Here is a 20948-nt window from a genome sequence, read left to right as displayed (position 1 = left end):
TGTCACTGAATCCTTTCTAAACCATATTTTTAAAATACGTGCATGAGGCTTCTAAAAGACAGGTAAACACATAAAGAAACTAAAGGCTAAAAGGGTATAGCTGCTCTCTCAGGTTACATATGTATAATCTCCTGAGGCCGAGAGCCACTGTCTATGTGTTTGCAAAACAACTCTGTAAGGAAAAGAATGCTGTTTGTGTTTCACATCCAGCCCTTCAACTAAACTTTTTAATATGTTTGAATTTTGGTATTGCTTTTGAAGGGAGTAACAGCTTGTTGAATAAAAGCTAAGAAATAGGAAGACCACCTGCATGCAGAGACACCAACAGATACACACATGGCTACAACATGAGAGCAGAAAAATTGCTTGAACTTATTTTCATGTTGTAATAAAAAGAAATTGCACTTTTTACATCTTAAAGTAAATAGATACTGGGAAGATGAAATCCACAAATCAAATATGGTATCTTTCAGACTCAGTTTTCTTTTATCTGATGAGCCAGAAGGTTTCTATGACTGCATGTTATGACTACATTCTATGGATTTCTATGATTACATTCTTCTGTAAATATGTCAGTCACATACACAGGGTCTACACAGGGTCTAACAAACATTATAGGAGGGTTTAGAGAGGAGATAATGCTTCATAACACTAGGTAAACTCAAAATGGTCTGTACTATTCTTTTAATTCATGGGGAGGCAAATTGGAAGAATTATTTTATAGGGATATTTGTCTTAGTTGAACTGCAAAACTTTTTAAGTTAAAGGCATCTCTCTTTTTTGAAATCAAAATGTTGTTTATTTATAGAAATTCCAACATGCTGAATTTTTCTGAGGATGTATGAGAAAAATAGTCACAATGTAGTAAGTTTTTCCATGAAGAGGAATTCATTTAGTTTAAAGGACACCCCTTGACTCAAATCTCTAATGCTTCTGCCCCATATTCAAAGACCATGTTCCTTCCTCAGGCCAGGTCCTCCACTGTGCTCTAGTTACTGTGCTGTCTTACATATTCAAACACTGTTCCAGCTACTTGTCCCCCTTTTCAGAATCACCAGTTCTGTCTTTTTTAAAGCACCTTGAATGAATTGTCTATACTCATGGTCTTCAAATCATCCTTTTCCTTTCTCCCTTGAATCCAATTTAATTGGCTTTTTCTCCCCACTGTTCCCTGTCTCACTAGCTGTTCCTGCTCAAAAACTTTTGCTGGTATCTTCTCATCTTCCTAATCTTTAATCACTGGCAGCCTCAAAGTTTTAAATTAAAGTCTGTACACTAAAAACTATAAAGGAGTACTGAGAGAAATCAAATAAGACCTAAATAAGTAAAGAAATAATACCATGTTCATGGACTAGAAAACTATTTTTAAGAGGTCAATTGTCTACAAATAGATCTTTAGATTTGAAATAATTCTAATCAAAATCTCAGCTAGTTTTCTTGTGGCAGTTGTCAAGTGATGATAAAATTTCTATAGAATGAAAATAGCTAAGAAAAGTAAAATCAAAATGATAAAGAACAAAATTGGGGAAATTATACTCTGATTTTACCACTTACTACTACCCTAAAGTGATCAGAGCAGTGTATTATTGGCAGGATAGTTCAACAGAACATAATAGAGTGTCTAAAAATAGAACCACACTTATATGATCAATTGATTTTAGACAAAGGTGCCAAGATAATTCAATGATGAAAGCATCATATTTCAATAAATGGTGTTTAAACAAATGGATATTTATTTGGGATAAATTAACTTTGACCCACCATACATACACATGCAAAAAAAGGATCACAAACCTAAAAGTAAAATTTGAAATGGATCACAGACCTAAAAGTAAAACTTTAAAACTTCTAAAAGAAAATATACAAGTTATTGGGCTAGGCAAAGATTTCTTAGGACACACACATACATACATATGTATACACAATAACACAAAGCATAGCGAAAAATAGAAATATTGGGCTTTGTCAAAGTGGAAAATGATCTTTTAAATATATCATTAAGGAATTTTTACAACTCAATAACAAGAAGACAACCAACTAAAAAAAATTTTTAAATATATAAATGGACAATTCACCAAAGATATGTGAATAACATTTAAGCACATATAAAAAGGTGCTCAACATCATTATTCATCAGGAAAATGAAAATTAAAACTGCAGTGAAATACCACTGCACACCTATTAGAAAGACTAAAATTAAGAACACTGAAAATACCAAAGCATTTTTGAGGATGTGAGACAACTGGAATTCTTACTCCTGGCTGCTTAGAGTGTAAAGTGTTAAAACTACTTTGAAAAACAATTTGGTAGTTTCTTAAAATACTATTACCAGGAAACTCCACTCCTGTGTATTTTCCCAAAAGAAAAGAAAGCGTATGTCTACACAAAGTTTTGCAGTGAAGATTCAGAGCAGTTTTTTCCTAATAGCCAAAAGTTGGAAACTACACAAATGTCCATCAGAAGATTAAGGGATTAAAAAATTGTGCTACTTTCATAAACATAATATTAGTTAGCACTAAAAAGACCAAAATTACTGATACTCATTACTTAGATTAATCTAGAAAATAATATGCTAACAGAAAGATATTAAAAAAAAAGGCATGGCAGTTTTATACTGACAGAAAACAAAAAATGGTTGCTTAAGGCTGAGGTGGGAGAAGATTAATTGCAGCTGGGCATCAGGATATTTTAAAGTACCAAAAATATTGGTTTTGATTGTGATAGTGGTTACCTGGTATGTACATTTGACAAATGTTTTCATACTCTACAAGTGGGTATATTTTGTTTCATGTAAAGTATATCTTATAAAGTTGGGTTTTAATAAATTAAATGATGATGATGGTAGTAGTAGTTTTTCTTACAGGTTTTGGAAAGATAATTATTGACAAGCCTATCATTCTGACCAAATATTATTGTTTTTGCTATTATTGTTATTACTGATTTTAGTGGACAATGAAAATTGTCCTCTACAATCTCTATGATTGTTAGTCCTTTCAATCCTTTTTGATCTACCTGTGTCAATTTGGTTCATTTTTATTTTTCTAGGGGACAATGATGATGACGGTGATGATGGTGATATTGAGAGGTAAACTTTTATAGCTCAAAATATGTGCCAGGTAGTGTTTTAAGTATTTTATATTATTTATTTAATCCTCACAATAACCTGATTAGTGTTATTGTTTTCCATGTGTAACAAACAAGGAAACTGAAGCACATAGAGGTTAACTAAATTGTCTAAGAGCATCTAGGCAGTAGATAGTGTAAAGGAGGGATCAAACCCAGGCAGTCTGGCTCAAGAATTCAATATTAATATTGATTTTATTATTCAAATCTTTATATTCCTTTTTACATTTTGTCTACTTGACATGTCAAATTCTGTGAAAAGCATATTAAATTTCTCCCACAAAGATTTTTTAAATCAAGTAATCCTTATTTTTTAAGAAGCTTTTGCACTACATATTCTCCTGCTAGATTGCTTAATAGATAAATGTTATGTGTGTGTGTGTGTGCGTGTGTGTGTGTGTACATATATATCACTATGTATCTTACTATAGTGAGATATATATACTATATATAGTATCTATCTATCTATTCTCTACCTACATATACAGTGAATTGCAGCTTTATGAGCGTATATGTATGTATATATACATATGATTGCATCTTTATGATATTATAACATCTTTAGGAATCCTTTTAAACTTGTTTACATCTCTTGGACTTGAATTCTATTTGGCATCCCTACTTTCTGGTTTGCATTTTCCTATATACACTTGCACATTAACAAAATTTTTTGCCACTTGGTTTTAGCTGTCTTTCTCATAATCATCATAAGGTTGGGCTTTCTTTTTTTTAATTGGGGTATAGTTGCTTTACAATATTGTGTTAGTTTCTGCTGTACAACGAAGCGAATCAGCTATATGTATACATATATCCCCTCCCTCTTGGACCTCCCTCCCTCCCTCCCGCACCCCACCCAACTAGATCACCACAGAGCACCGAGCTGAGCTCCCTGTGCTACACAGCATGTTCCCACTAGCTATCTATTTTACACATGGTAGTGTATATATGTCAATCCCAATCTCCCAATTCATCCCAGCCCCCCTTCCCCTCCCCGTGTCCACATGTCCATTCTCTACATCTGTGTCCTTATTCCTGCCCTGCAAATAGGTTTATCTGTACCATTTTTCTAGATTCCACATATGTTCATTGCAGCAGTACTCACAATAGCCAGGACATGGAAGCAACCTAAATATCCACTGACAGATGAATGCATAAAGAAGATGTGACACATATATACAATGGAATATTACTCAGCCATAAAAAGAAATGAAATTGGGTCATTTGTAGAGACGTGGATGGACCTAGAGTCTGTCATACAGAGTGAAGTAAGTCAGAGAAAAACAAATATCATATATTAACACACATATGTGGAATGTAGTTGGGCTTTTTTAACCCAATGTGGCTCTACTTTCTGATAGGGTAGCTTAGTGCATTTGCATTTAGTGTGGTATCTGGCATTCGTATTGGAGTCTCTTTCTTTCTTCTCAGTCTGGCTGAGGCATGGAGTTGGGAGTCTTTCTGTGTGCAGATATTTGCCACAGGCGCCCACATGGTCTGGGAGACATTGAGACGTACATTTCAGGTTCTACCCAGCTCAGTAGGACAGCCTCATTCGACAGGACCCCCGACATTAGGCACAGGCTGATGGGTGTAATGCATGTCTCAATTCTGCCACAGAATTCCTTCAGCAGTTAAGTCAACTTCAGGGAACTATGAGACGGGGTTGTTTTTCCCCTCACGGCCTCAGGGAGCATTTCCCTTCATGCTGCTATTTCCTCTTCTCTCTTGGTACCAAAGGAAAACAAACAAACAAACAAAAACAACAAAAAACACAGTGTTCGTCTTCATCCCAACACTTCCCAGTAGAATACATAGGCTCCTCTCACCTGCCGACTCTTGAAGTGGGTCCCCCAAATTTTATAAGCTTCAAGCCCCACAAAATCTTGATCTATTTCTTCCTCTTGAAAACATGCCTATTAACTATAAATGATATATAGTTGCCTTATTGTGAAGAAACCTCTAATGACATCCTTTCTCTAAAGGAATTAAAAGAAAGGTTACTTTATTGAACTAATGCAATTATTTAAAGATATATGATATGCCAACATAGAGGTGTTGTTTTCTTGATGTTATTGTTTTGTTTCCTTTATTTTCTATTCAGATACTTTGGTATGCACAACTGTTCTAAATAACCCTTGTTTAAAAATGTGTATATTTAATGAGATATTTTCCCCTGCCCATGATAGCCATTTCTCCTAATATTACCAAAATGTAAACAATTTTTTATAATTTCCTGAGGGCTTCCCATGGGCCAGACGCTAACTCTAAAATCTCGCTTAACCCTTACGACGACCCTATGATGTAGTTACTATCACCTTTGCTATACTGGCACCTGAGATTTGGAAAGATTAAACAGCATGCCAAGATCATACAAATTGTAAAAGGCCAAACAGGAATTTGAACACAGGTCCATTACCCTCAACATCTGTCTCCTGAACCTCTCTGCTAGGAGCTCTTTGCTGTATACAATGGCATATCTAATGGAAGGCAAAAATAACTGCTATAATTTTTATGGTTATTTCACTCTTAAAGACATAAAATAAAAGGTTTCTCTTGAACACAATTGTTTAAGCTATGACTGCACAGACTTTGACAATTAACTAGATAATTAAGCCCTATATTATTTATAGAACAGCTGATTTCTCATGAAAATAGTATGAATCTAAATATTTGGCTCAACTCTCCACAGTGCTTTGAAAAGGATAGAAGTATTAAATGGTCCCAAGAAATGTAAACTATAATTTTTCCCTTACCATTTTCTTTTCCTTTTTGGTGTGAGAGAGGTAGGGATTAGAGTGCTATGAAGGGAAGTTCAGTACACATACCATATTTACTTTCCCTCAGAAAAGAGCACATTGAAGGAAGGATGATAACAGTTTTCTTAGTCTTTTGCCCCAACACAAAATTGTTTTTTCTCTTTATACCATATATGTATAATTTTACAGATATTCAAAAATTCACTTCCCTTTGGGAAAAAAAAAGGAACACTTTTTTGCCTGGAAATGTATCGCTTTTCGAAGGGAAGATAGTCAGGGAAATGAATATATTCTTCTACCACATAGTAAGAAAAGGTATATTTTAGAAGAAGTATGTTCCAATAATTCAGTTCAAACACCTTGCATATGTTCATATAAATATAGAAGAATTTTTACACAATGATAACTTACAACAGGGAGTAGGTAAGTCCTGGTATCTTGTGACATGAATTATTTTGCTTCAACCAGAGAAGGACACTGAGAAATTGTTCCATGGAACTGCCTGCCACCTGCTGCTTCCAACACTGAATTTTAATGAGCACAATTGCTCTGCAAGGCTCACTATTTTAGGAGTATTATTTACCATGAGGCCCACTATGATTTTTCTAAATTATAGAGTAAATTGCTTGGGCCCCAGTGAAAATAAATGTATTTCATTAATGCAGCTCCTCTTCTAGTCTAATCTTTTTAACCCTGAAGATTGAGACATTTTCCATGCATAATAATTATGAATGTGTCCTATTTCATAGACACAGTGAAGAGGTCACAGCACATAAACTCTAAAATCTAGAGCTTAGCTGCTTAAACAACTGTTCTGGCATCCCCATTCTTGTCCTTCATTTATGCAATATACAAACTACTACACTGAGTTTTAATGGTGATTAGACATAGAAAACATGAGTTTCATCAGAGTTTCCATCAAGTGGAATTTACTTATTGGCCCACTGGCATCATTACCAGAAATACTGCACAGGTTTTTCTTTCACTGACAATGCAATGGTATTTCTTTCATAATCATGTGGTAGATAGGTTTATTACCTTCAAGTCTTTATCCTTCCCTGTGTATACACAATTGCTATTGCTTCATTGTAGGTGGAGTATACTTCCCTGTCCCTCCATTTTTGGACTTGACATGTGGCTTGCTTTGACCAATAGCATATGAATATAAGTCACAGTGTGCTGGCTATAGGCCTACGTTTTAAGTAAATCCATGTGTTTCTGTTCACCTTCTTGTTCCTTTGGTGTTACTATAGAAAAAACATGTTGGCTAGCCTGCAGTCCAAGGAGAATGAAAGATACTTGGAGCAGAGCTACTTCAGCTGATTCACAGACTTGGGTAAGTGCAGCCCAGATGGGCTGAACCTCAGCTATCTTGTAAACACAAGCAATAAAATCAATTTTTATTATTTTAAGACACTAAATTTTGGGGTGATTTCTCATGCAACAATAACTAGCCAACATACATATTATCACTCCTTGAGCCTAAGTCAACATAGTCTGGATTCCTTTTAGAGCAGAGCCTGAGATAAGGACTTTTTGTCTTTTGTCATAGATGAGTGATTTATTTGAAAATGTGATCTCAGAGAAGTGAGGGACAAAGAGAATTAAAAAGGGAGCAAAAAAATCCAATACAGGATGTATCGTTGAGTTTTCCATCACTCAGTATGAATGGTTGTTCAGTAATATGGGAACATCTAAGAAGTTTATCATATCCAGTGCCTCTCTGGGCTATCCACCTAGATTGAACATTAGAGAAGCATATATCTATTGGCTGCCATCCCCAGTGGTAACATGATCATATACTTCATTATGTAAAACAGGACAATTATAACAGTAAAAAGAGAAAGTATTAATAGTAATGCTGACACAACTGGTATAACTCAAATCTATCCTGGACCATTGAGGACATGTGATCACCCTATATATTGGTCCAAGATTGTCCTAGGAGACATTAACTTTTCTACACATCCATGGTACAAATACATGAGTGCCAATCAGGTTTGTATGCTCACTCAATACCATGGAATCAGAAAAACTGCTGAATGGGAAACAAGAGTTATGAGAGATAAAATTTGTCAGGTAACATCTGTGTTAGATGAAACATTGCCTTGAATATTTGGTCAGACTGAGAAGATTTGAAATTGTGCAGAAAAAGGCATTGAATTTAGTTCCCACTTTGCCATACTCAGATCTATTCAAAACCTTCATTAAGTCCAATCAGTAACAGAGTCAACTTCTGGATTGAGCCAGAGAATTGCAGAAATTCTCTGCAATGACTTAAAAACAAGAGGCTTAGAGAAAAATAGCTATAGCCCCACTGAAGCTAGACTTGAGATGGTAACTGATAACTATCATCTCATTTCTTTACTACGAAATCTAGATTTTCTTACCCTCAGCTAGGAATTTGGCTGTCCTTGACTCTCTGTTTAGGTAACCCAGACGTACTTCCCGGGGGAGATTATACCCTTAGACCTCTTGCCCTAGTGAGACTACATTGGCACACTTCCCAACTATTATTTTACAATAAAACTCAAGAGATAATCCAGTGTATAGTGAGCATTACAGATGTTCTCCTCCAAGACCCCACTCTGTAGCAGAAACTGTTGCTCCTAATGGTATTAAGGGTTAGCTAGTCCCAGCAATATAATAATTTCTTTCTTTTTCTTTGGGTCACTAGAATAAGATAATTAAAGAGATCAAGTAGATGTTATAGAATATTTATTGTCTCCTAGTAAAAGTTTTCTTCCATTAGGATTCAGAACCTCTAAATTAAGGCATCTGAAATTGCAGAGATAGGAGTACAAATTCTGCAAATGGGCAATTGGGAATGATGGTAAGAAAGACTAATTGTACTACTGCCCTTCATTTCATGGATCTACATATCCCACTCACGGTGGACATCACCATATATCAAATGCAGGTTTAGTGTATATATCACATCCCAGATGACTGGGCTCTAACTCTGCAAGGTATGTTCCTGGAACTGTCAACTTAGCTAAGTTTTGAACAGTTCACTCCATCATTACATTTGACTGGCTGCCCCTGAGTAAGAAGGGCATATAGAATGAATGTTGAAAATCCCATTTTCGTTCACCCATTGTCACTCATACTTTGACATAAAATGAATCCCTTCAGCTTAGGCAGTGATATATAGGATACCATAATGATAGATTAAGCATTCTGTAAGTTCTCAGATGGTGGTGCTAGCAGAGGAATTGAAGGCAGGGAAGGAAAATCTATATCCTGAGTAGCTTTCAATTCTGATAAGAATAAGTCACTGTTTCCTTCAGGTTGGATAATGTCCATTATAATCAACTTCCCATCAAGTGGGTGCCTGGATTCCTGAGGAATGGTGCCGTATTGAGGAGTCATGACTGGTCTCTACTGTCAGCAGACTAGGCAAGCAGCAGTGGCAGTAGCTAGTCATCTACACATTGAAGAAGGGCATGCTGTTGAATTTATGCCTATCTACATCCATGAGGCCGTGGCCACTCAGTTCTTGGGCTTACTGCACCAGAACTTGTGTGGCCAAGAAGAGAGAATGACTGGCATTCAAGATTAAGTTATTCTCTCCAGTTCACTGGTTGAGGGCCTCTTTGCAGTGGATGCCTTCTGGTGGACATGAATATAAAACACAAAGAAATACACAAATCATGCTTGCTACTATGTGTCTATCTCCAATGACTGTCCCTTGTTTCTGATTTACTATTCTTGTTCTTTCCAGACTCTCTACTGACTAGGCAAACCATTCATTATTGCTTAAGGGTCCATGTATATTCATAACTCAGGTCCCTTCTCCTTCCCTACAAAGAGAACAATAATTGGACTCTTCACTTCTCAGTCCTCCAGAAAGATTTCCATTTACCACTTTGTTTAGAGCCACCTTTGAAGTAGGATATAATGAGATAGTAGTCCATTTTTGGCTCACACCAATATCTCACAACAACTGAACTGTTATATAGGCTTGATATATGTTTTCCCTCTTCTTTTAGTTGGTCAGTATTTCCAGGTGCAAAATATGTCGGCTGAAAAACTCAGAAGGCCCACCAAGTGACGTGCCTCTTTATTAATGATAGGGGGTATATGGTGAAATAAATTGTCCTATCTTAGAAAGGATGTCTCAGGATGCCACAGATATTTGGACACCTAAAAATGTTAAAACAGCAGTCCCAGAGCCTTTGTGAGTTTACCTACCATCATATGGGATTTAGCATTTCTTATAATATGGCAGGTCTAATGGTAACAAACTTCCTTAGCTTTGTTTGTTTAGTCAAGTCTTTATCCCTCCTTTGTTTCTGAAGGACAGCCTACTGGCTAAAAAATTCTTCCTTGGCAGTTACTTTCTTTCAATATTCTGAATATGTCATTCCATTCTCTTCTGGCCTGGAAAGTTTCTGTTGAGAAATCTGCCTATGGTCTTATGGTGGTACCCTTACATACAACTTCTCTCTTATCTCTTGCTGCTCTTAAAATTCATTTTTTTGCCTTTGACTTTTTTTTTTTTTTTTTTTTGCGGTACGCGGGCCTCTCACTGTTGTGGCCTCTCCCGTTGCGGAGCGCAGGCTCCGGACGCGCAGGCCCAGCGGCCATGGCTCACAGGCCCAGCCGCTCCGCGGCATGTGGGATCTTCCCGGTTCGGGGCACGAACCCGTGTCCCCTGCATCGGCAGGCAGGCTCTCAACCACTGCACCACCAGGGAAGCCCTGCCTTTGACTTTTGAAAATTTAATTTTAATGTGTCTATGTGTAGTCCCTTCCAGGTTAAAACTATTTGGGATCTTTGGGATTCATGGATCAAGAAATCTATTTCTATCCCCAGGTTTGGAAAGTTTTCAGCCATTATTGCTTAAACATTCTTTCTGTCCCTTACTCTTTCTCTTTTCCTTCTGGAATTTCTGTAAGACGAATATTGTTTCTTTACATTGTGTCACCTAATTCCAGTAGGTTTCTTCACTCTGTCATTCTTTTTTTCTTTTTGCTCCTCTGACTGGGTGATTTCCAATGTCTTATCCTCTACGTCACTGATTCTTTCTTCTTCATGGTCAGATCTACTTCTGAAAATTTCTATTGAATTCTTCAGTTCAGTTATTGTATTTTCCAACTCTAGGATTTCTGTTTGTTTGTTTGATATTTGCTATTTCCTTGTCAAACTTGTTGTTTTGTTCATGCATTGTTTTCCTAATGGTTTTATCATCTGCTTGTGTTTGCTTGTAGTTCATTAAATGTCCTTAAGAGGATTATTCTGAATCTTAAATCACTCATCATTTTGTCAAATCTAGGAAGTACTTCTACACATTATGACATATAAAGGAGTACTAGCATTCTTTGTTCTGTCCAAATTTCTCCAACTCCTTTCTTCAGATGTGTTTTTCCTTTTAATTTGCCAATTGTGATAACCTTGTTTTTTGGTCCAGTAAATGTAATTAAGACGTGTGAGTTTTCTATCAATTGATTTGAAATTCTAAAAGCCATTAATCACATTTTAACTACAGATCTTCCTCAGCTTACAATGAGGTTACATCCTGAAAAATCTATCATTAAGTTAAAAATATCATAAGTTGGGGACTTACCTGGCAGTCCAGTGGTTAAGACTTTGCCTTCCAATGCAGGGGTTGCAGGTTCAGTCCCTGGTTGGGGAGCTAGGATCCCACATGCCTGGTGGCCAAAAAACCAAATCATAAAACAGAAGCAATATTGTAACAAATTCAATAAGGACTTCAGAAAAATACATTTAAGAAAATAAAAAATAAAATTAAAAAAAATTTAAATAAAAAAATAATAAGTTGAAAATGCATTTAATACACCTAATCTACTGAACGTCAGAGCTTAGTGTAGCCTACCTTAAATGTGCTCAGAACACTTATATTAACCTTCAGTTGGGCAAATTTATCTAACATAAAGACTATTTTATAACAAAGTATTGAATACCTCATATAATTTATTGAATACTGTACTGTAAGTGAAAACCAGGATACTGTAGTTGTATGGGGACACAATGGTTGTGTGTATATTGGTTGTTTACCCTCATGATTGTGTGGCTGAGTGGAAGATGCAGCTGCCACTGCCCAGCATCACGAGAGAGTATCATACCACGTTTTGCAGGGAAAAGATCAAAATTCGAAATTTGAACTATGGATTCTACTGAATGCATATTGCCTCTGCACCAGCGTAAAGCTGAAAAATTGTAAGTCAAACAATCATAAGTCAAGGACCATCTGTATTTTGGATTTCCTTTTCTTCCTTGTGGTTCCAATGTCCACTGCTTTTCAGCCACTCAATAAAAACTATTTCTGGGTTCATATTCAGATAAACTCCTTTATTTTCTGAACTCATCAATCGCTTAGGGTCATGCTACATTTTATTTTACTTTCTATTTGAAACTTGGATGTGCTTAAGTGTTTTTGTGATTTTATCTTTGCTTTTATTTGTTGGGAGAAAAAAAAGATTCTTTTTTCAAGTACAACATATGACTATCATTTTCTAGCTTCTTATTAATTTTTTTCTTTTAACAGACTCCATTCCATTTTTTCTTTTTCTTTTTTTGGAAGAAATTCAACTTAGATCTTAGAATTTCCTTCACCTAGTTAGACCCTTTCTGACCATCCTGCAGCTAATTTTATAGCACTTTAAAGTTATTTTAATTTTTTCTTATGTTTCAAATCTTTCTCTCTCTTGGTTTTCAGCTTCCATTTTTCTGGCACATATCCATATGTATCCTGTGAGTCTTTTTGTCTGAGAAATATTTATTTGGGTGCTGGTTCTTTGGTATAGGATTTATACTCAAAATAGTTTTCTCACAAACTTTGAAAGCATTATCTTCTAGAAACTAGTTTTACTGATGCCAGTCGGATTCTTATTCTTAATATATTGCAGATTATCTTTTTTCTGAAAATTTTAGCACTTTCTTTTGTTTCTTACAGATCTTATAAAGGTATGTTTAGGTATATCATTTTTTAAAAGTTCCTTCCTTTGTCAGTTTTGATACTGTTAATCTCAAAATGTGTGTCTCTAATATTCTGGGGAATTTAATTTTATTATTTCTTGATAATTCCTTCCCCTCCCTTTATTCTGCTCTTTATTTCCAAAAAGTAAAATAGGTTGGTGTTGCATTTTTTTGATCTTATATTTATCATATCTTTTCTGTCTTAGTATCTATCTTCTTGATTCTTTTATCTTAATTATGTTTTTAATCTTCAAGTTTTTACACTCAATGTTTTTGTTTGTGTGTGTATTTAATTGTATTTTTAATATTCTAAATTTTAATAACTTTTATTTCATAATTTGACTTGATTGAGAAACCTACCTCCTCTCTGAAAGCATTATTCCTTTTCTACATGGTTCTAAATATAGCATTTAATTCCTAATTCTAGAAAAATATCACTATGGAGTGAATTGTGCCCCCTTGTCCCCAAAATTTATAAGCTGAAGCCCTAACCCCAAAAGTGAAAGTGATAGTGACTGGAGATAGGGTCAAGAGGAGGTAATTAGAGTTAGGTGAGGTCATATGGGTAGGCCCTAATCTAATAGGACTGTGGCCTTAGAAGGAAAGGAAGACCTCTCCCTCTCTCTCTCTCTCTCTCTCTCTCTCTCTCTGCCAAAGCAGTGTCTGCAAGCCAAGAATAGAGGCTTCCCCAGAATCCAACCATGCTGGCACCCTGATCTTGCCCTTTCAGCCTCCAGAAGTGTGAGAAAATATATCTCTGTTGTTTAAGTCCCCTAGTCTATGGTGTTTTGTTGTGGTATCCTGAGCTACCTAACACAAATACTTATCTTATTTTTTTTTAAATCATGATAACCGCATATACCATTTGTTTATTGATTTATAAAGCTAGGCTTCTCCTTATGAGTTTTTGGTTCTAGAGAGAAGGGGTACTATTTCTGTCTATATTTCCAACATGCAGTATACTACTTAGTGCTCACTAAAAAGAATTTTGTTGGATTGATTTTATTGCTCGAGCATGATGTGATAGTTTGTTTAGGTAAATCTCAGGAAGTGCTATAGTCAGGCGAGGCAAGTCTATGCCATGGTAATAAGTAAACCCGGAATTTCTCTGGCATAACATAACCCAAGCCCAGTGCAGGTTACATGGCTTTTGGCTGTCTTCCAGAGAGTAATTCAGAGACTAGGCTTCTTCTATCTCTCAACTTTGTCACCTCACCCTCCTTTGTTTATACCTGTGCTAAGGAGAGAAAAAGCTAGGGAAAATACATCCACGTATGTATGTCAAGACCAGAGGGACATACCAGCTTTGCTCATTCTCCACTGGAAGAATGAATCACTTGGTTCCTTCTAGATTCATGAGGCACAGGAAATGGATATTAGATAAACAATAACAGTTTATGCCAGATGCCTTCTATAATATGTTGAGAATTCTGTTTAATACCCTAAAATCATCTTGTCTACTTTCTGAATAACCTGCCAACAAATCTCCTGGATCAGTGGTTCACCAGCAGTAAGAAGAGCTTCTGATTTTATTTCCCTTTAAGTTAATTCTTACATAAGTTTTAGTATAATATATATCCTATAAAATTCTGTAAAATTATTTTTCTTATTTAATTAATCTAATGTATTAGTAAATTAAATCTAAAAATGGAAGAAATAGAGCAGTAACCATAAATGTCTATGTAATTGTGTAGTAAGAACAAGATAACTTTCAAACATCCCATGTAATTAATACCTTTCTTATCTGGTAGAAACATTATTATTAGAAAAATTCTATGATATTTGATTGCTTAATATAGCCAATACTATTCTTATTAACTTAGATAGTTTGAGTAGAGTTATTTGGAGAAATTAAACATAAGTTAAAAAAATTTACTGTAAAGGAAAAATACAAATTACTTCAAGGTAGTTTTCTAAATTAGTAGTTCACACTGATGGCATTTATTAGACAATTATTCCAAGTTCACTTTCAGTTATAATACTATTTAATTAATGATAAAAATCAATCTCTTATCAAATGAAAAAAAAATCCCTAAATTCAAGTTAAAATGATTGGTAGAAAGTAAACAAACTGATTATGAAAACTGGAGTTCAGGGAAAACTCCCCTAAAACTAAAATGTGTAAGCCAAGGTCTAAAGAACGGATAAGAGTTAATTGCATTGAAGGGAAACAAAAAACATGAGCAACACTGGAAACAGTAGGGACAAAGGTCTTGAATCGGAAAGGAAGCAATGAGTATTCAAAACATCAAAAGAAGGCAGGAGTGACTGAGAAGCAGTAAGAAGGGTGAGAGTGGGGCCGGCAAGGCTGGAATGGTTTCCCAATATTTGTCACTCTCATTCGTTGCCAGATTAATACAGAGTAATTATTCTAAATTTATCATTCACTCACTCATTAAATTCATTCAATGAGCATCTTCTAGTGTTTCATTATGATATAGATTTCTGAGGGTAAAGAGACAAAGACCAGTTTTTGCTCATATGTTTTTTTGTTTTACCCCAAGGAGCTCACACTAACTCTTTTATACAACAGGCTTATTAATTTGCATGACTATAAAGTAGGTATTGTGACTTCTTGTCTACCACAATATTTCCTTCCTGCTGACTGCCATGATGTCAGAGTGGCTCTCAGATTGCTGCTTTGCAGAAACCTTGCCTTATAACCACCTTCCATGTGTACTTATTGAACACTTACTGTGTCCCAGAGCTGCCTTTATTGCTCACACTTTTGTACTTCCTTCTTCTTTGGACAAACATAGGCCAAGCCTGCACGATATCCAGTGAAATAGAAATGTGGCCAACAATTTTGTGCATGTATCTGAGATCTGTCTTTCTCTGGAGCCATTTCTTTTCTGCTATGCAGCAACAGATTTGAACATTTTTTAGCCTTACCATGATATCTCAGACCAAGGAAATAAAAGGTTCAAATCAATATTTGAAGCTTATCTGTAATGGAATTGCAAGCTCTTTAACAAGACAACTCACTGTCAAGACTGATGAGAGATAATTGGGTGTTTGGAGAAAATATGTGGGAAGGGTTAAACTCTGAAGTTATTTCAGAGCCTATATTTTTCTGACTAGTTTCAAATGAATGATCATGTGTAAATTATAAACCATAATGCAATTGTACCATCTTAAGCTGTCCTCAATATCTTTATAGAAGCTTTGTAGCCAGTCAGTCTCCAGTTTTTTCACAGCAGGTATTTTGCAACTTTTTCTTTTAACAATCTGTAGATTAGAATAGGTTGGTTTGTAAAGTCCAGATTTTTTTTTCTTTTTTAGTGGTTGCTGTTGTTACTGCAACTTGACTGAATCCTCTTACATTGATTTCTCAAGTGGAGAAAAACCTGAAAAAAAAGAAAACAAAAATGACATTTTCGATGTTGTACTTCCTGAGTTTGCTAAATGGTCACTTAAATTACTTTCTTTCTGAACATGGTAGTGTAGAGAAGTCTGTCACGTTATATATTCACCAATAAACCAGTTGTCCTGGGTGCCACGGAATGGCTAATACCATGAATGTAAACCCCATTCCATATTTATTCAATTACCATTAGTTATCATTTTCCTGGAAGAAAGTCTGAGGTGGGAATTTTTATTCAGGTAATTTATAGGCTAAGTGCTCTCTGGGTAAAGCAAGTGAGGAAAGCAGGATAGGACAGAGGAAAAAAGCTAAGTAGCTGTAAACAAATGCCAGGGTGTCTCAGTGAAAGCTCTGGAGCATAGATTGCACCACAGAGTTGATTCCACTTTGTGGCAAGAAAAACAGCCTCTATACCCTCACGGAAATAAGTCTTGGCTGTGGGCTTTGAAAGAGTGTGGGTGGAGAGCCGTACACTCCCCCAGTCACCACAGATCCAATTAACTGAGGGTACTTCTCTGGAAAAAAAAAGGCATCATAAAACTTCAGCACCCCATTCTCACAGCAGCTGATGGCCTCATGCCCAGGTCTGGAGAAGTGGCCGAGGCCAGGCAGCAACAGCATCCACTACAGAAGCCTGTCCTTGGGTCACCACATGACAGCAGATTTTTAACCTAACCACACAAAGTGATTACTCTGTCTTATAAGATCATCAGAGGATGAAAAGAAACCCTTAATAAGTATCCCTTACAAACGTAAGTAAACAAGTATACATTTACAAGGAAACAAAAAGTTACCACTAGTATTTTTCAGAAATTCTAAAAGAAACTCCTTTGAACTCTCACTAACAATATCAAATTTTGGCACTTAGAATTGGTATGATTGTTTCACTATCTGTTGATAAATTGTTTATTCTTTGGCCATAAAATAATTTTGAAAACGCATTTCCTCTCTACACTACTAGAAAAGCAAAGTAAAACACAAGAGTACACGTAAAAATATGCATTTCTTTTCCTTAAAATATGCTAATAAATTTTACCAATCTATCCTCTAATTTGCATAATCTGACTTCTATTAATAATTTAGCAAACTCAGTGGAACGCTAAAACTCCAGTATATTTTAATGGAGAAATCAAATAGTTTTTCTTCTCACACTATTTTCCAACTTTTTTGATGTTTCGTTAGCACACTGTGAATTCCAGTATTAAATCATATCATTTTTAATTTTAATATTGCAGTACAATTGAGACAGGCAGTTCCTAGAAGGAGCAGTGTCTGATTCTTCATGTTTCTCCATGGAGGGAGCCTTGCAAATAGGAGGTGCTCAATGAACATGTGTTGAGTTGGTAAATAGAAAGTGAAGTTACATTTTATGAGAAAGTCACATTTTGAAGACAGCAAGGAAAGCAACAATTCCATAAAATTGAAATTATCTTTAGAAAGCATATAAAACTCCCATTAAGTAACATATATGGTTTTGTGTGTATATCCCTGTGTCTGCTCCTCTAATTTCATGTTGGTCAATATTCCTTTATGCTTCTCAATTTTTCATCAGTTTCTTCTTTGCTGATAGTGATAATTCATCACTACCTGCTTGAAGATCACTTAAACAATGAATTTAGCGTTTTCCAATGGCCAGGAAATCTTGAAACAACTTTTATATGTACTTCTCATACGTTTTGATAGTTTGCATTTGTTGTTTTTGGTGTGATTACATCCATTGCCCATTTAATATGAAAAAAGAGACGGGCATATCCTGTGTATGAAATTAAATTTGTGTAAGTTAAATACATTAATTATACAATTTTATTGTATTGCTTCTTAAGTGAATATAATTAGCACACCAACTTTAAAAAAAATGACATTTTCCATTGATTTTATTAAAACTTCTAAATTCCCTCCCATCTTCTTGTCTTCACATATATTCATTATCTTGAAAAGTATTAAGTGGTTTCTTTTGGACCTTTACATTATGGTCATAACCAAGAGCCACTGAATAGTACCCAAATCCATCCCTTAACAGTGACTTGCTTTTCTATATGCAGACTGTCACATTGTTGTGTTTACAGAATTGCTTCCAACAGCTAATTATTGTAAACAGCATAATGCTATATGGTACTGACAAGAGTAAATATGATAATGACCATGCATACTCATCATAGCTTTATCTTTGGAAAACTATTTCTGAAAGTAAGCAATTGATGCTCATTGGAATACAAAGTGAAGGAAAGGGGGAAATTTTGATTACTAGGTTTTAGAGGTTTCAATTTGCTGATAAAGTATATCTCTAGCATAATGACATGCAAGAATGTGGAAGAAAAGGCTCCATCACAACTTGGACAGCTGTTTACATTTTCTTCCATCTGGAACACAAGTGAAAAGAGTAAAATTTTGTTTGATTGGAGCGACCCAGGTCAGGGAATTAAAAATGCAACAAAATTCCCCTAAAGCAGTATGGTCCACAAACTGATTTCCCAGAAGCCAACACAAATTTATTTCTTCCCCAAAGTAATCAGCATTCTGGACATTAAAAAAGATGGAGGTTTTCCAGCAATTGTTTTCCCCTTCTTCCAACCTCTATTGTCATTCATTGTTTTCTTCTGAAGTACCATTTCAACCAGGAGTCCCACTTCCATGTAGTAGACTCAAACAAGAGGACATTCTCAACCATAGGGAGAAGATGATACAAGTTTTGGGAAATTTTAACAGATCTGCTTTGTCTAATCATACACAATAACATAGACACAGGTTTCTGGTGAGCAGCTTAAAACAAAATTACATTAGTTGAGAAATATAACCACACAAAGAGAAATTGGTCTATAGCGAAATCAATTTTAGTATGATATGGAAAACAAATTGAGGCTTTTCTAAAGCTTACTTACAATACTAACCATAAATACATTAACATCTACAATTAATTCCAAAATAACAAACATACAGAATAGCGTTAACTTCTAGTTGAGGTGAAGTTTTGACCAGGAAGAAAGACTTTACTGATAAACAAAGTGACAAATAAGCTCCTGAGAAATAAAGTATCTCTATGATGTTTCCTTATTGTATTACAACTGTCTCATAGTATTTGTATTACACATTATGCTAGTCTTATTTCATACTACTGTAAAATGAATTCAATACAATCTGAAAATTGTATAGTAATTCTGTATATATAAAAAGTAATTATATTACTTTTGCAATGAAAAATATAAATATATAATACATTTTGGCTTTTAACATCCTTTGACTTTAATTATTGTGTCATTTTCAGTCTTCTTCCTTTATGTAATATTTTTCAAAACCTGGGTATATTTAGACCTATGTAAGTTTTCTATTGCTGCTATAACAAATGATCAGAAACTCAAATATGAATTCAAAAAAGATCTTGCTGCGATTTATGTCAAAGAGTGTTCTGCCTATGTTTTCCTTTAACAGTTTTATAGTGTCTGTCCTTACATTTAGGTCTTTAATCCATTTTGAGTTTATTTTTGTGTATACTGTTAGGGAGTGTTTTAATTTCATTCTTGTACATGCAGCTATCAAGTTTTTCTGTGCATTAGAAGCTAACACAACATTGTATAGCAACTATACTCCAATAAAAATTAATTAAAATAAAATACAATAATATGAATTCATTATCTTACATTTCTGGAAGTTATAAGGCCAAAATCAAGGTGTTGGGAGGCTGTATTCCTCCTAGAAGCTTTTGGGGAGAATCTACTTTCTTGCCTTTTTCAGATTCCTACACTCCTTGGCTCTTGGCTCTTACCTTGCTAATATTATTCCCACCTCTTGTTTACATTGTCACACCTCCTACTACAAATTCGATCTTCCTGCCTCCCTTTAAAAGGAACTTTGTGATTGATTACATTGGATTCACCCAGATAATCCGTGATAATCTTCCCATCTCAAGGTTCTTTACTTAATCACATCTGCAACCCATACTGCTGGGTTCTGAGGATTAGCACATGGATTTTGAGGGAGCCCATTATTTAGCCCATCACCGAAACCTATAATTTAATTATGAACTGATTCTTTTCCATATCATATAATACCATGTAAGTATCACATTAATCTTTCCCCAATACTCATCTTCCATTTTTGGAATGTTTAAAAATTTTATATTAAAGTATTTTTTTCTCTACTACAAAAATAAAAATCTCATTTAGTTCAGTCCATCTTATCAAGCTGACATTTAGAATTCTTATCTTTTCACAAAAATAATGTCATTTTATAATGCTTTCTATAAAGAATGTTACATATGTGAATATCATTTATCTTAAATTAAAATTTCCTCTAATAACTTTTTCAAGTATGATGACCAATTTCTCATAGTTAAGAGAAAAATTAAACTACCGCTTAGTGTTCACCTACTATGTGCTAGAAATTATAGATACATAATTTTAAATTTCAGAACAAAATTCTAAAGATAGGTATTATTATGTACATTTTAAGAGTGACAAGACTCAGAGTGGTACGATGAATTTTCCAAGGCTGTGCAGTTGATAGATTATGGATCTATTATTTGAACCTAGATCTTAGTCAAAAGAAGACTCCATCAGTACAAAATGGCTAAATTACCCTATGCAGATTATATCATTGATATAGTTTTGGGCAACATTTATCTTTTAAAATGTTCTGTATATATGTATTCTAGTCTGGCATCTGGGTTCTATTATGAATGAATGCTTCCCCCACAAGTCTATAGATGAGTTTATTAAAATAAGGGCATAATAAATGAAAAGCATCATAACATGAAGTGGCCTTCAAGT

The sequence above is a fragment of the Pseudorca crassidens genome, chromosome 10, assembly GCF_039906515.1.
Source record: "Pseudorca crassidens isolate mPseCra1 chromosome 10, mPseCra1.hap1, whole genome shotgun sequence".
NCBI lineage: Eukaryota > Metazoa > Chordata > Mammalia > Artiodactyla > Delphinidae > Pseudorca > Pseudorca crassidens.
Note: the sequence above shows the minus strand (reverse complement) of the source record.